The sequence below is a fragment of the Euphorbia lathyris genome, chromosome 1 (genome assembly GCF_963576675.1).
Source record: "Euphorbia lathyris chromosome 1, ddEupLath1.1, whole genome shotgun sequence".
In the NCBI taxonomy this organism is placed as follows: Eukaryota; Viridiplantae; Streptophyta; class Magnoliopsida; order Malpighiales; family Euphorbiaceae; genus Euphorbia; species Euphorbia lathyris.
In genome coordinates this window covers 41,764,041-41,776,377 of record NC_088910.1, presented here as the reverse complement: position 1 = coordinate 41,776,377, position 12,337 = coordinate 41,764,041, and the positions used below count along the sequence as shown (strand labels likewise).

Here is a 12,337-nt window from a genome sequence, read left to right as displayed (position 1 = left end):
CAATTAGACCTAATGACCAAGTTGTATCTGGACCTTAACCATTAAAGTTAGTTGTAATATAATCCTATTCAATTCTGCTATCACTAAAATTAGATAATTAAAGCATTATTAAACATACAGTTTTTAATGACCAAGTTGTATTTGGATCTTAACCATTAGATTAACCAAACTATAATCCTACGGTGTAAAAGTTTGTCAATTAGATATTATTTAACTTTTTCTTTTTCCTTTTTAATCATTTAAAGTAGGGATAATTACTAATCTAACCCAATCAAGGACCCCAATTTACATATCTAACCCACATTGCTTTCATTTTACCAAATTAGACATTTAAACCCATTTTGGACAAAATTACCCTTATTTTAGTTTGAAGGTTCATCTCCTACCTCCCGCTGCTTCCACTTCGACTTCCTCACCTGACCTTTCCCATTCAACTTCATTGTGGTTCATCTTCTTCAGTTTCAGTTCGTTTCAACTGCATTTTACGTTTTATTTTCATCACTATATATAATCCAGTCCGTTCTTCTCTGCATTTTCATTTTATTTTCATCTCCTACCTCGGGCCTGTTTTCATCTGCTGCGCGCGGTGAGAAAACGAAAGGCGGCAGCGGCGGCAAACGAAGAGGAAGGACGGACGAAACATAAGGTAAGCATGCATCATCTTCTTCTTTGTTGTTTCCACCATTAATGAAGCTTGAATGCGCTCGAATGCGACGTTAATGGCTACCGTGGAAATATTGTCGCATTCGTCTGTGAATGCGCTCAAATGCGATCATTTTAATTGTATATAAACCTATCGCATTTGTTACCTAAATGCGCTCAAATGCGACAAGATATTACATTAAACATGTCGCATTTGTTACCTAAATGCGCGCAAATGCGACAAGCTATTACCTTAAACCTTGTCGCATTTGAGCGCATTCACAGACGAATGCGACAAGATTGTAAGTAAAACAATGAATTATACATAGAATATGTCAGATTTGTTAGTGAATTTAATGTGTATGTTTAAAATTGTTACAGCATGATCCCAGGGAAGCCAAAAAGGGCAAACATAGTTCCATTTTCAAATATCCCAAGGCGTCTGATTCAGATGCTCAAATAACAGTGAGGTTTAATATGGATTCTGGGGTCATGATAAAGAAGTACTTGAGTGAAAAGCAGTTAGAAATCTATAGGAAAACATGTTTTGGTCAATATTTGGATATGAAGATTGCTAGTTTCTCTTCTGCAATAGTTCATCATGTCCTATCGCGGGAGATTAAACATAGAGAAAGTAAACATAGGGAGATGTGGTTCAGGGTGAGGGGAGTTGATATGAGGTTTGGAGATTGGGAGTTTGGCCTGATAAGTGGTTTAAGGTTTGGGGTAAACACGATAGAATTCATGGAAAAGATGAATGAATTAGAGATGCCGCAAAGGTTGCGAAAGAAGTACTTCAAGCAATATAAGACAATAACGACAATTAACTTCTTCGAAGTTTTGAAAAGTATAGAATGGAAGAAGAAGGATGCGACTGACAAATTTGACCAAGATGCTGTGATGATTGCCATGTTGTACTTTGTGCATGACAATGTACTGGACAATGCTAACGATAGGCATGCAAGGGATTGGATTTTGGATCTTGCAGATTATCCAAAACTGTTTAATGAGTTTCCATGGGGTACGTTGGCTTGGGAGGAGACATATAAAACATTGGACTAGGCCATTAGGAAAAGAATGAAGCTAGTCAAGGCAAATGCAGTGGGAGATAAAGGACGTGTTCCATATCAACTTATTGGATTTGCACACGTATTCCAGGTATGGTTTTTATTTTTATATATGGTATTGATTTGGCGTATGATTTTTGTGTATATATATGTTTGGTGTATAAGTGCGCCCGAATGCGATCACCAAAGTTACATCTGTGTCGCATTTATTGTTGAATGCGCTCAAATGCGACAATGTCAGCAATATAACCTTGTCGCATTTGAGCGCATTCAAGTAGAATGCGACAAGGTTGGGTTGCTAACCTTGTCGCATTCGAGCGCATTCAAGTATAATGCGACAAGGTTATAGTGCTTATCAAGGGATACCTCTTCTCTGCAGAGTTGGATTCTTGAGTTATGGAAGGTGACTCGTGCATATTACAGCAGGAGAAGTGGCAACCCACTTCCATGTTTGCTGAGATGGTCCTAGAGAATAATCCCCTCAAACCAAATAGTTAGAGAAACGTTTACTATAAGTGCAATGAGATTTCTATGTTTTCCATTTATTTTGTATTTGTTTACCAATACATTGCTATTTTTTTGCAATGTAAGGTTGCTGATCCTCCAGACGCGCGTCTTGTGGTCGATGATGAAGAGAAAGAGTTCGATTGGTACACGTATTTGGTGGACCATGTTGAAGGACGGGAAGCTGATATAGATGCAATATTTGCCCAAGTAGGGAAAGGTGGAAGATGATGAGGAGGGAGGTGATGAGGAGGAGGAAGGTGATGAGGAGGGTGATGATGAGGAGGGAGGTGATGAGGAGGGACATGCTGAAGAGGGAGGTGATGATGAAGAGGGTGGTGAGGGAGCTGAAGATGATGAGGAAGGGGATGATGAAGTTGATAGATATATCATTGCATCACGAACACAAACGACCGAGATAGATCAGCTTCAGAAAGTTCTGATGGATATGCTTGATAGGCATCATAGATGGTGCAAGGGAGAATTTAGCGAGGTCGGTAGTAGGTTGGTCAGCCTAGAGGAACGAGTATCATTGATTGAGGGGGATATAAAAGACTTAAAGGTGACTAGTCGACCTAATACTAATCAGATCGATGAAGACACTGCGAATGAGGTTGAGAAGGTTCGGGAGAATGAGGAGGCTGATACCAGTATGGTTTAAGAGGAGCCAAGTAAAGATGGAAAGGAGCAAGAGGCAGCTATTATGGTTCAAGAGGAGCCAAGTAAAGATGGAAACATTCAGAAGGAGGTAGATATGGTTCAAGAGGATTTGACCAAGGGCGATGAGGTTAATATGGGTGGAAATCGAGAGGAGGTTCAGAGTGTTATTGTCGTATTAGACGATTCTGTGCCCGAGGAAGTTGTCCATCTTGATGATTCTGTTCTTGAGGAAGTTGCCCAAGTAGGGGAGGTTGTCCATGAAGTGCCAAAAGAACAAGTCAAAGAAGTTGCACCAAAGTTGTAGCAAGTCCAAGAAGTCCAAAAGGTAGAAGTCGTGCATTTATACATGAAATCGTATCTCTGGGTCGCATTTTGTTGTGGAATGCGCTCCAATGCGACAAGCTATTACCTTAAAGCTTGTCACATTTGAGCGTATTCACCTCCAATGCGACGAGATTTAAGGTAATAGCCTGTCACATTGGAGCGCATTCACATCCAATGTGACAAGCTATTACCTTAAAGCTTGTCGCATTGGAGCGCATTCACCTCCAATGCGACAGGCTATTACATTACAGCTTGAATGAGATAAGCTCATTACCATGTTTTTCCTTTTGTAGCTGGTTGCCATAAAAGAAGATAAAGGTCCAATGAGGGGTATAGGGATTGGGAAAGGTGAAGATAAAGGTCCAACCCGAGGAGGTAGAGGGACTGGGAAAGGTGAAGATAAAGGTCCAACCCGGGGTGGAGGCACAGTTAGAGGTAGAGGGAGATCACGTGGACGAGGTAAATGGGTTCCTAAAGTGAGCAAGTATTTGAATTCACCGTTCACCGATCCATTATAGTACACCGATCCATTAGCCTTATATGGTGGCCAATACATTGACGCATTTGAGGAAAGACCAGTGATTTGTAATGTTGATGATCAGCGCCACCGAATAGATGCATGTTTGATAGAGGAGCTAGAAGCATGGATCAACGACCCTGACTCAACTGAGGGAATATATTTGGATGGTTTAGATATGTACCGGATTGATGGAGTGTGGTTTAATACCTTCGGCAACAAAGGTCGTATATATTCAATGAGGTAACATTAATCCATCCAATATTCCCTTTTCATTTGTAATTATTTGTCTTTTACTATAGTATTAAAAGGTTTACATAATCACTGTTGTAGCATATCACTGGTTGGCTGTATTTACTGAGGCGACAGTCATTTAAAACTGAGGTGGATGCAGAATGGACTACAGTTGATACAGATTTTGTTGGATTAATGGGCCAAGTGATATATGTGAAGGGGTTCAATGAACCAATGTGGGATAGTGCACACTATTTCATACAAAGGGTAAAAGGTGATGCAGATAATTTTGTTCGCCCTTGGCACACAGTGAAAAGAGTGTTTATGCCGATCAACTACAAGCAAGAGCACTGGATCCTAGGAGTGTTAGAGTTGGGGTCTATGCACCTTCACATATATGACAGTCTTATCTCAAACATGTCGGAGCAACCTTTGGATGCGTTCCTCAAACACCCTTAGAAGTCATTGTACGAGTCATGGAATTGAGCAGCTATTTTGTAGATGGACGTGAAAATGTGAGACGGATGATCACTTGGAGTAGAGTTTCAGGGGTGCCACAACAAATGTCCGGCTCAAATGACTGTGGTATTTGGACTTGCATAAACGCACAAGTCTTAAGTGGATTACATGATCTCCCTCCTGATGACTCATATGTATATCCATACAACTCTACGGATGGCACTTTCTTCCGTTTGCGCCTTGCAGTTGAGTTGTTTCATGGACGGTTGTTAGATTTCAAATGATATTGTAATAGTACGTTTTTTGTTATATCTTATGTTTTATTTATGTAATTATATTGTGTTATATGTTCTTATTTCAAAACCTTGTACAATGTTCTTATACAATGTTGTTTAAAAACCTTGTCGCATTTTGCTGTAATGCGCTCAAATGCGACAAGTTTGATTCAACAATGAATTTTCTGAACCGCATTTGAGCGCATTCAACACTCCAATGCGACAAGGTTTGTAAACAACATTGTCGCATTTGACTGGAATGCGCTCCAATGTGACAAGTTTGATTCAATGCGTTATTTTCTGAACTGCATTTGAGCGCATTCAACACTCAAATGCAACATGGTTTGTAAACAACATTGTCGCATTTGACTGGAATGCGCTCAAATGCGATAAGGTTTTTAAACAACATTGTCGCATTAGAGCGCATTCAACACTCAAGTTCGACAAAGACAACCCATCAATGCTTCATTAGAATCATAGAATATAAGGTACACTGTAAAGTTGGTTGCCCCTTAGAATCATAAAGTCTTAAAACAAGCATAATGTTAAGGTACACTGTAAAGTTGGTTGCCCCTTAGAATCATAAATGCTTCGAGGTAGTAGTGTTAGAACAACTTGCTGAACTTGAGATTACACTAGGAAGTGTGTGGTGTTTGGAAGCATGGAGGGACAATATGTTGCCTGCATGGACATTTGGAGATCATACAAGGTTGAATCAACGCGAAGTGCACCATAAACTTTCTCTTTCAACTTTTGCAAGTCAATCTCTGTTGGCAAAACCAACAACTTCGCTTTACCACCCACGTATGTCATCACAGTTCCCTCTGTGGTCCACAGTCCATTCCAAGACAAAAAACACGTACACCTCTCTTTGGTTGACATACTTCTACATTTAGTAAAATGGACACGTGATCAAAACATAATAAAGCCAATTCATATATAAATGCGACTCAAATGCGATATGCTACACCAAAATGCGACTCAAATGCGACAAGCTATACCAAAATACGACCGCTAAATGTGACATGCTACATCAAATGCGACCGCATGGCTCTGAATGCGACAAGCTATATGTGAGTCCTTGTCGCATTTGATTCTCTGTGTCGCATTTGAGCACCAGAATGCGACACATCGGGCGACAATGGAGGAATCGAAAAATGTCAAGATTCAAGCAAATGCATTCGAATACCAACTGTGTATTTCTAGTAATGTGTATGAAAAATGAAGAAATGATACTTACATGAACTTGAATGGGGTATGGATGTGCTTAGATCTTGGGTTGAGTTGATGAATTTTGCTGTGAGAATGTGAAAGTAAATGAAAGGGAAAGAGGAGATGGTTATTATATAAGAATAAGGGTAGTTTTGTCCAAAATGGGTGAAAGTGTCTAATTTGGTAACTTGGAGGCAAGGTGGGTTAGATATGTAAATTGGGGTTCTTGATTGGGTTAGATTAGTAATTATCCCTTTAAAGTATTCCTAAAAATAAGTAATTGTTAAGTTATACATCACTACTTTTCCATTGGAGAGAGAGAGAGGAAGAACACTTGAGAGAGAAACCATGGTTTTTTGGAATTTCAATACCTTTTTCTGTCAACAAATTGCAGGGAAATTGTTCAAACTGTTGAACGAAAACACTAGTCCTGCTGGAGAATTTTTTTTTTCAGAAAAAGAGTATTGAAATTTTTGAAAATAATGAAAAACCTGCTCTTCTCTTAGAGAGATTCAGATTCCTGCAGATGAGAAGTGCAATTCAAAGGGCCGAATAGGAGAGAACAAGAGCCTTTCCACTCATAGCAACTTAGCAAGAGAAATTTTTCCCTAGATTTTTTTTCTTCAATATTACGGTTTCTTACAGATCTAAGGTGCACATTCTGGAATGCTTTTTTTTCTGGTTGCAAATAGAAGTAAAATTTTCTACTGCTAGAATATTGGAAAGCAAAAGGCACAAGCATTTTTCTGCAACAGCAATTCCCTTTCATATTTATTTCATCATTACTGCAGTTGCGGTTTTTTTTCAACAGAGATAGAAAAAGTAAGAGCAGGAACCTTGAATGATATAATATTTCAGGTCTTAATTACTCTGTTTAATTATCCAGTGAAATCCAAGAATACAATTCATCTGTTCTTTCTCCGGCAAAGTCCAAGAAGAACGATCAACAAGATTGAGGAATGCCTTGTGAGGTTCCTTCTTTTTAGGAATAAATTAAAGATTATTGGGATTAAAAATAATCAAATATGTTTAATAATGCTTTAATTATCTAATTCTTCTGACCGCAGGATTGAATAGGATTATATTACAACTAAATTTAATGGTTAAGGTCCAAATACAACTTGGTCATTAGGGTCCAATTGAGCGGGACTGTATTCATTCATAGCGTATATAATTTATTTATTTTTGTATAAAGCTAAATAATTATTTATCACGTCAGTTATAGCAAAATATATTAGAGCAAAATATGTTAGAGCATCCATAACATCCATAACGGTTGTATGACTTAAATGGGATAAGGTGGAGCAACATGTCATTGGAAAGAAATTATTTTCAAAATTTTGTGGAGTAAAAAAAATATATTAATTAATAATAAACTGTAATTTGTGATCAAATTGTTAGTTACCATATCTCTGTAAAGTAAAAAGCTGAAGGCATGGTGGCGCCAAATAGACCATATTTGGCACGTGTACTCCACGCACCAGATGAGGCGCTTCAACACCATCTGTGGCCCTCAACTTTTTACTTTTTGGATATTAGGAAATTGGACCTCGATTGTTACTTAAATCTATAAACAAACTAGTTATTGCAACCAGCACCCTAACAACCATACCTTGTAACAACTAAAAACATCACACTACATTTGGTCTTAGCTAATCTTTCTATGTTTTTCTAGTTACTTTATAAATAAAATCATCCAATTTTCTAGTAAATTCAATTATTTGGATTTATTTCACAATTAAATGAAAAAAAGTGTTGCATTTAATTCAATAAGATTTATAATACTCATATTTTCCCTTAACTCCCTCCTAATCAGATCTATTACCAGGAGAAAGGAGGAAACTTGTCTTCCTTTTACCTCCTCCCATCTATATTTTAAATTTAATTTTAGTCTTGCATTTGTATTTTCTTTTAGCGGGGTTGAAATCTATTATCTTATCGAATTTTTTTTCCATCATATCTACGTTTGTTAGTCATACTTTTTTTCATTTATCCCCCTTTTCGGTTTTAGCACGAGCGGCAAAAATATATTTTGTCCGTAGATCTATAGATCTGCGTGGTTGCACAATAGAAAAAGATTCAGATCCGAACGTCCGAAAGAGTCTAACTGATGAAGAATGGTTTGCAGCAGTATTTCAACGAGATTCGACTTTCGAGGAGTATATTATTTCTATTTTCTTTATATTAGTTGTACCTTTTATGGTTCTTATTGCTTATTGTAGTCTTTTTTTTCTTTCCTATTTAGATCTTATATCGTTTTTAGTCTGTATGGATGTGAGGTTTTATTCCTTATAATTTTCATATTGTATCTGTATCTGTACTTTTTCATCTATGATACATAACATTTTATTAAAAAAAAATATCTAAAACTCGTACTACAAATGAGACAATGATCCTATTTCAATGCACCCTTCCCTCTTAAGAGTAGGAAATCTCTAAAATTCGTACTATAAATGAGACAATGATCCTATCTCAATAAAATCCTAAAAATTCTTGTAACATTGTGGTAACAAGATCTCCATCCAAGAAGCAAGACTTGTTACTTTTACCATTCTTCTCAATTCTAATACCAGAAAGGAAAAAAAAAATCTAAATTTTTTTTATGTTGTTGATTCCTAGTGATAATGATGTTTTATCTTTATCTTTTGGGATAATTTATGGTGTATTTTTGAACAAATAATTAAATTTAATTAAAAAAAATTCTAACAAAGTTTTATTTGTTGATTCCTATCTAATTTTTCCTCCACTAGATTTGACGAATTGCGACCCATTTCCCATGTAAATTGGTACCCGATTATTTTAACTTCTGCGAGACCACAAAAATTAACTGTCTCAGAAAAACTCTGAATCAATAAAGGAGAGTGACTTCTGCCTCCCCGTTTCTTTGACTGCATCAAAATACCGTTGAAGTCCCTTATAATCACCCGAGGGAGATGGGAGCATGCTGATAGATGCTGAAGAAGTTGCCAAGAATCTTGTCTTCTATTTCCTTTCGGGAATCCATAAAACCCGTCAACCTCCACTGTTCCAAATCCTCAATAGTCACTCGGACATCAATAAAATTTCAAGCATATTGGAAGAGATGGACTCGGCCAGTTTGCTCCCAAAACAACACAATTCCACCTCTTTAAGTTATAGGGTTCAACACAAAAAAACACCCTCATATCCAATACGACCTTTAAGTTCCTCTGATTTTTTTTATTGCATTTAGTCTCTATAAAAAACACAAAATCGGGCATAAATTTCCGAACTAAATCGACTATTAGTCGAACTGTCAGAGTATTACCCGCACCTCGGCAGTTCCAGCTTAAGGTACTCATATTGGACGGCGGGTCTGATTGTCAGAACCCGCCATATTCAAGTTTTTTTGTTCCAAGACGTTGTCACAATCCATAGGCCCCTTTAAGTGTTGATCCCATAGCAAGGTATTCCTCTACGACTCATTCTCTTGCCTTTGACATTTAGATTCATTGATGATAACTTCTTCAGTAGTAGCCTGTGAATTAGGACCATCACCTGCAGATGACAGTGTGTTCTTAGCTATTGGTAGAATCTGTTGGGTTAGTGTGGAGCTATCCGTATGCAGAGGTGATGTTTGCATATGAATGGGACTTACAAGTTGGCGAACTGTATCTGCAGCTACAGTAGATTCTAGAATCGGTGAAGATAACACAGGTGGTGTTGAGAGCAAATACCGAGATTGTAATAACATGGCATTTCATTTTGTCTAAGCACGCATCCAACTGCCATAAACTCTCTCAGCCAAATCTAGTTCTGGAATATCAAGTAAAAGATCACAATATTTATCCGAGTGTCCAATCCGTCTGTTCTTCTGTTTTTAAACTATATTTTAGAGTCGCCACCAATCAACATTAAGACGTGATTGGACACCGAAATGGGTAAATTTTAATGGACAAGGGGGTCTGCGAAATTGAGATTTTAGGTTCGTTTGTCAGTTACGTGTAGGAAAGAAAAACTTGATTAATCACCCTACCCCGCTCAAATATTGGTACTAAAAGACATGATTTTGTGTTAAACTTATTTGGTTTATCCCGATTCATTTGTATTTATTTTATATTTTTTATAATAAAAATCATATAATTTTGCTACTGATTAATGTCGTAGATGTTTAATATTTATGCAACGTATGATCATTAATTGTATCCTTTTAATTTTAATAATTCAGGTAACGTTCAATTCGCATCTCTATGACATAGAACTGCGAATTAACTCGTTTAATTTTTTATCAATTTAGTAATGCTTGATTCCTATCTCTACGACATAGAGCTATGAATTAACTCATTTGGTTGTTTTTCTTTTTAATTTGGTAATGGTATATTTCTATGACATAGAACTACAAATTAACTCGTTTAATTTAGTTATTAACTTGATAACATTTAATTTGTATTTCTATGACATAGAACTACAAATGAACTCGTTTAAAAATTTATTAATTTAGTAATGCTCGATTTGTATTGCTATGACATAGAACTATGAATCAACCAGTCTAATTTCCTATGGGTTTGGTAACTTTTAATTCGCATTTTCTATTACATAGAACTATGAATTAACTCGTTTAAATTTTTATTGACTTAGTAACATTTGATTTGTATTCGAACCATCTCATTTCGCCATTTTCATTAATTTGGTAACGTTTAATTTGCATTTCTATAACATAAAACTACAAACGATCTCGTTTTATTTTTATTAATTTGATAACGGTTAATTCATATTCCTGTAACGTAGAACTATGAATTAACTCGTTCAATATGTTTTTTATTATTAATTTCGCAAACGACTAATTTATATTTCTATGATATCAAGCCATTTGTTTAATTTATTTTTTAATTGACATAATTTATATCATTTATTTAGTTCTATAAAAACCAATAATTTAAATGTATGGAACCCATTTTAGAAACTTATTTGAAATGCAATTAAATTTTAAATTGGAGTTAGGTTAGTAAAATAAACATAAGCTTATTATATAAATAAACTATATAATACATACAAAATTAGATGTAAAACGTATACATACACCAAGATAGATTAAAATGCATTAACAAAAATAAAAGGAATTGACCAAAGAATACTTACTTGGCCCAATTGAAGAAGTAGGTGGAATGGGCTTCAGGGAGGCTTAAGATTATACCTTCTCAGTTCAGTTCATATCCCCTCAAACGGCGAACGGTTCTCTCATGGCGGACGGTTCCCTTTCAACGGCGGTTCGTTCACTTTCTCTCGTCATCTCACTGTCCATTCACCGCCGTTCCAGATTGTCGACGAGTCCAACTCCGACAAGGTTCAATTTCTTTTCCTTTTCGTTTTTCTCTGTGATTTGCCTTTCTCCTTCTCGGTTTCTTCCAGATGTGTTGATTCTGATTTTTTTTTTTTATTTAGTTTCGGGTCTCGTCTCCTTATTTTATTTTATTTTAAGGTATATCTCTTTCCCATTTTCTACTTGAGCATAGTTGAGCATTTAAGTGTGTTTTATAACAGTTGTTTCTCAACCACTTAAATTAGTTAATTAAGTTAAAAACCACTTATTTTGATAAGTCAAAATATTTAACTTAACATTTTAAGTTAAACATTATCAACTAATATTTTTATATAAATTAAATCATTCAATATTTTCAGCAGTTTTAAGTTAAACATTTTAAGTTAATCATTATCAACATTATCTGGTCATGTTTTCCTTCTCATTTTCTCTGTTCTTTTCCTTCTGATTCAAATATTTGATTCTTAATCACTGAGACTCTCCAAAACTTAAAATGAATAGATAGAAGAAGAAGAAAAGAAAGTGGAGCAAAAGAAATGGAGCAGGAAGAAGTTTTTTACGCTGAAAACAGGAAAAATCCCCCTTGGCTGTTTTGGCTCTCTCTATTTATAGAGAGCCAACCAACAAACTTGGTGGTTAAGTAGTGTGACGTGGCCACCAGGAATTTATTTTAGGTCTAATACATAAATAATTCCTGAACTTATCTAAATGTTACAACTGACTCCCGAACTTTTAATTGTAACAACTTACCCCTCAAACTTGTCCAATTGTAAAATTTACCCCTTAAACTTGTCCAATTGTAAAACAAAATTCCAAATTGCTGACATGGACTGCAATTGAAGAAACACGTGAAATACAAAAATTGCAACGCTCGTGGAGTGTGATAATCAGATCTTTGGCGTGATACGAATCCGGGGAAACGTTTTTACGGTTGCTTCAAGTACGGGGTAAAAAAATTCCCAATTTAGGATTATGTTTTATAATTGGACAAGGTTAAGGGGTAAGTTGTTACAATTGAAAGTTGGAGGGGACAGTTGCAACATTTGGATAAGTTTATGAGGTTATTTGTGTATTACGCCTTTATTTTAATGTAGTCTTTTTTAGAATGTATTTTGTAATTTGGGTGAGTAACATGAATATCATAATTACCTACAAAATTACGATA

At 36.0% G+C, this 12,337-nt stretch overlaps 1 long non-coding RNA gene across 1 annotated transcript; it reads left to right on the top strand.

Annotated features, from left to right (window-relative positions):
• The first annotated feature begins 11,003 nt into the window (after nucleotides 1–11,003).
• Nucleotides 11,004–12,337, top strand: LOC136233578 (uncharacterized). The gene is made up of 3 exons (XR_010690922.1): nucleotides 11,004–11,196; nucleotides 11,295–11,331; nucleotides 11,674–12,337. It is a non-coding gene; the product is annotated as an uncharacterized lncRNA (long non-coding RNA).